Source organism: Echinops telfairi, unplaced genomic scaffold (genome assembly GCF_000313985.2).
Source record: "Echinops telfairi isolate 266 unplaced genomic scaffold, ASM31398v2 ScPeMD7_7429;HRSCAF=8467, whole genome shotgun sequence".
Lineage (NCBI taxonomy): Eukaryota > Metazoa > Chordata > Mammalia > Afrosoricida > Tenrecidae > Echinops > Echinops telfairi.
In genome coordinates this window covers 3,667,438-3,671,968 of record NW_022111329.1, presented here as the reverse complement: position 1 = coordinate 3,671,968, position 4,531 = coordinate 3,667,438, and the positions used below count along the sequence as shown (strand labels likewise).

Genomic DNA, 4,531 nt, shown 5'->3' with positions numbered 1-4,531 from the left:
CTTAGTGTTTTGCCTTGGTGTGGTGGGATCAGATCGGGCAGAATTTCCACACTGTGTCTCCAGTGTTGTCCCCTGTAGGGCTGTGGGTCAGTGAGGGATGTGTCTCATAGTGGGGCCGGCCATGTGGTCTTCTCTGTGGATTGGCTGCTCTGAGAGGGAATACCGTCCTCAAGGCTTGGTGGGCCAGGATGTGCTCCACTCTCTCTTCCTCCCCCTTCATTTGCTCCCATGTGCTCTGATCAGACATGTCCCTCTCCCGGAGCCACAGATTCAGTGCTGCTGTCCTCTAAAATAAATTCTTCTGGGGGCAGAATTTTTTTTTTTTTAGATATTTGAAATACAACTTTATTCTAACGAAAAGGAATGGGAATGACAGTTAACAAACAAAACGTCACACTGAACATTGTGATGTGACTGTAGCAGTCTTGTATTTGAATTTCAAGAAAGAAAAATGCGTTCCCAAACAGCTAGATATGTGGGTCCAAAAAAAAAAAAAAAGGAGAGGTTTTTAACTGCCACACTCACTCCGAAGCCCATTCATCTCCTTCAGCATCCCAAAGATAGGCACATTCTGCTTAGCTCTATAATAAGAGTGGCAAACACGCTGCACCACTGACATCACAGGACAGTTGTCTACAAAACTAGACTTCTGACGCTGGGCTCCAGCTTTGTTCTCTCACAGGTCATCATCTTCATCTGGGAGAGCAGTTGTCTGCGCAACCTCTAAATCATGTTCATACTGGGCTGCCAGAGCTGGGTCCATAACCACCTCTGGTGGGGCAAGAGCAGGCATGGCAACAAACTCCATGTTAGGATCGCCAATGAGTTTTCTAGCAAGCCAAAGGAAGGGCTTTTCAAAGTTGTAGTTACTTTTGGCAGAAATGTCATAGTACTGAAGGTTCTTCTTTCAGTGGAAGACAATGGATTTTGCCTTCACTTTCCTGTCCTTAATATCCACTTTGTTGCCACACAGCACGATGGGTATGTTATCACATACTCAAACCAGATCCCTATGCCAGTTAGGCACATTCTTGTAAGTAACCCTTGAGGTTACGTCAAACATTATAATGGCACACTGGGCTTGAATATAATAGCCATCTCTCAGTCCTCCAAATTTTTCTTGACCAGCTGTATCCCACATGTTGAATTTAATAGGTCCTCTGTTAGTATGGAACACAAGGGGATGGACCTCAACGCCTAAGGTAGCTACATACTTCTTCTCAAATTCACCAGTCAGGTGACGTTTCACAAATGTCGTTTTTCCAGTACCACCACCACCCACTAGTACGAATTTGAACTGGACTTGGGGTTCTCCTTGGGCGGCCATCGTGATGGATCTTCCAGAAGCGATGGGCAGGTGTCCACGTAGTTGGGATTGGGGCTGGCCCCTCATGGCCTATTTTTTGTAATGATTTCAGAAAGATTTTTTTCTCCTCTCACAAGTAAAGAAATGGAATTGGTTTGCCCAAGTTTACAGCTATTTTTACAATCAAAATCACTCACTGCCATCGTCAGTTCTAACTCAAAGCAAACCAACAGTCTAAGTGGCATCAGCACTTTACAGCCCAAGTATTTGCCAATAAAGCAAGATACACATACACTTGATGCATCATAGAATGAGAAATACAAGTGAAAAATAAAATATGTGCATTTGGTATTACTAGTGTACAAAAAAATTACTAGACTAATATCCAACTATCTATTAAAGCCCAAGGAGCTCTGATGGTATAGTGATTATAAGTCAGACTGAAATCTGCACTGCTTGGCAGTTCAAACCACCAATAGCTGCTTAGAGGAAAGGGTTTCTACTCCCATAAATGGTGACAGTCTCAGAAACCCATGGTGTGTGTGTGTGTGTGTGTGTGTGTGTGTACGCACACATGCCTGTTGTGAGTCATCTCCTACTCAGTGACCCTATGCACAACAGAACGAGCCACTGTACAACAAAATGAAACACGTGTTAACCCATCTCCTTGAGGACCTTCCTCTCCCTCACTGGCCTTCCACTTTAACAAGCAAGATGTCCTTCTCCAGGGACTGGTCTCTCTGGAAAACATGTGCACAGTATGTAAGACAAAGTCTAGCCATCTTAAAATTGTCCTTTTAGTAGTCCACATTACTTTCAATATTCTTCTGCGGTACCACAATCCAACTGCATCTCTTCTTCAGTCTTCCTGATACAATGTACAACTTTCACATGCATGTGAGGCAATGGAGAGTACCATGACCTGGGTCAGGCACACCTTAGTCCTCAAAGTAATATCTTTGTTCTATAATACTCTAAAGAGGTCTTGATGTTTTGAAAACTGATTAGGTAGCATTTGTACAATACTGCTTGATGTGACTGAACAATACAATGATGCATCTGTATTAGCTACCAACAAAATGGTTTTCAGAGGGGGGGGGGGTGTCTTATGCAGCAAATGTACCTAAGGATGCAATATAGTACATCTTTTGATCTCTTGACTGCTGCTTCTATGAGCATTGATTGTGGAGTCAAGCAAGACAAAATTCTTGGCAACTTCAATCTTTACTTCATTTATCATGATACTATCTATTGGTCCAGTTGTAATGATTTTGATTTTCTCTACATTGAGTCATAATCCATAAGGATGGCTGCAAACTTATTTTCATGAGCAAGTGTTTCAATTCCTCCTCACTTTCAGCAAGCAAGGCAGTGTTATCTGCATATCTAAGGTTAATAAACCATTCTTGATGCCACATTCTTCCTCATATAATCCAAATTCTCTGATTTGCTCAGCATAAAGATTGAACAAGTATGGTGAAAGGATACAATGTTGACACCCATCTTTCCTGATTTTAAGCCATTAAGTATCTCCTTGTTCGGTTCTCACAACTGCCTTTTGATCCATGTTCAAATTCCTCATGAGCATAATTAAGTGTTCTGGAATTCCTATTCTTCTAAAGATTATTCAGTTTATTGTGGTCCACACAGTCAAATGCCTTTGCATTGTCTTTGACGCATAAGTAAACATCTTTCTAGTATTCTCTTTGAGCCAAGATCCATCTGACATCAGCTATAATATCCCTTTTTCTAGGTCCTCTTGTGAATCCAGCCTGAACTTCTGGAAGTTCTCTGTCAATTTACTGTTGCAACCATTGTTGAATGATCTTCAACAAGTTAATTTGTGTGCGATATCACTGATATTGTTCTATAGTTTGAGTATTCTGTTGAGTCACCTTTCTTTGAAATGGACACAAATATGAATCTCTTCTAGTCAGTTGGGCAAGTAGCTGTATTCCAAATGTTCTGCATAGACTGAGTGCTTCCAATGCTTCTTTAGATGGCTGAAACATTTTATATTGGTATTCCACCAATTTCTAGGGCGTTTTTAACTTATGCATTCAGTGCAATTTGAACTTCTTTCAGCACCAATGGCTCTTGCTCATATGCTACCTCCTAAAAAATGGTGGAATGTTGACTCTTTGGTACAGTGTGTATTCTTTCCATCTTCTCTTAATGCTTCATGCATCATTCAATATTTGGCCCATATAATTTTTTAGCATTGCAACTCAAAGGCTGAGTTTTTTCTTGAGTTCTTTCCGTTTCAGATATGCTGAGTGTGTTAGACAGGATTTTCTAAAGAAACAAAACCAGGACACGTATGGTTGTATCTATATATACAGCACAAAGGAATATAACAGCTAATTAGTCCACAAAGCAGTACAGAGGGTTCAGTTCAACTCACTTCCATGAAAAGTTAATATACTGGAAGTCCTTCATCTCACAAGAGCTGCTGGGTCCAAGGTCAAGGAAGCAGACAGTTGAGTTTTCCACAGAGGCAGTACAGCCAGACAGCAAACAGCAGGGCGGGTCACCAACAGTCAGCCAAATGACAGGATCTGACAGTCCCCAGCTCAAGCAATGTATACACCAGCAGTGTAGCAAAACAGGTCTCGAAGGAACTTCAAGCTCTAGCGACATGGTCCACGGGTTGGGTGTCCCACAGGTAGTGTAGCTCACAAGTTGAGGCAGAGAACTAGCTAAGGAAGCCACACAATGGTCTGAGCACCTGAGCAAGAGAGAGAAAAAGGTGTCTCCCACCTCCAAGGAGGACAATACAGGAAAATACAGAATTTTCAGAAGGCCATGCCCACACAGAGGCCTCATTGGCTATGATCAATTGCTAGAATAGACTCTACCCCTTCACTCATAATCCTCTCAGATTGACACCAGATTATGTAACTAACACACTGAGCATGTTCTTTCCTTTCGTTTCCTTTTTTTTTAAAATAATTTTATTAGGGGCTCATACAACTCTTATCACAAACCATACATACATCAATTGTGTAAAGAGCATTAGAATATTCATTGCCCTCATCATTCTCAAAACATTTCCTCTCCACTTAAGCAAGCCCCCGGTATTAGGTCATTTTTCCCCTCCCTCCCCGCTCCCCTCTCCCTCATGAGCCCTTGATAATTTATAACTTATTATTTTGTCATATCTTGCCCTGTCTGACGTCTCCCTTCACCCACTTTTCTGTTGTCCGTCACCCAGGGAGGAGGTCA

At 41.8% G+C, this 4,531-nt stretch overlaps 1 protein-coding gene and 1 pseudogene across 10 annotated transcripts in view; both read right to left on the bottom strand.

The window, feature by feature from the left end:
• Window positions 1–4,531, bottom strand: part of NAA35 (N-alpha-acetyltransferase 35, NatC auxiliary subunit) — a 109,550-nt gene that overhangs the window by 60,155 nt on the left and 44,864 nt on the right. The window lies entirely within an intron of this gene.
• Window positions 330–1,396, bottom strand: LOC101655946 (annotated as a pseudogene).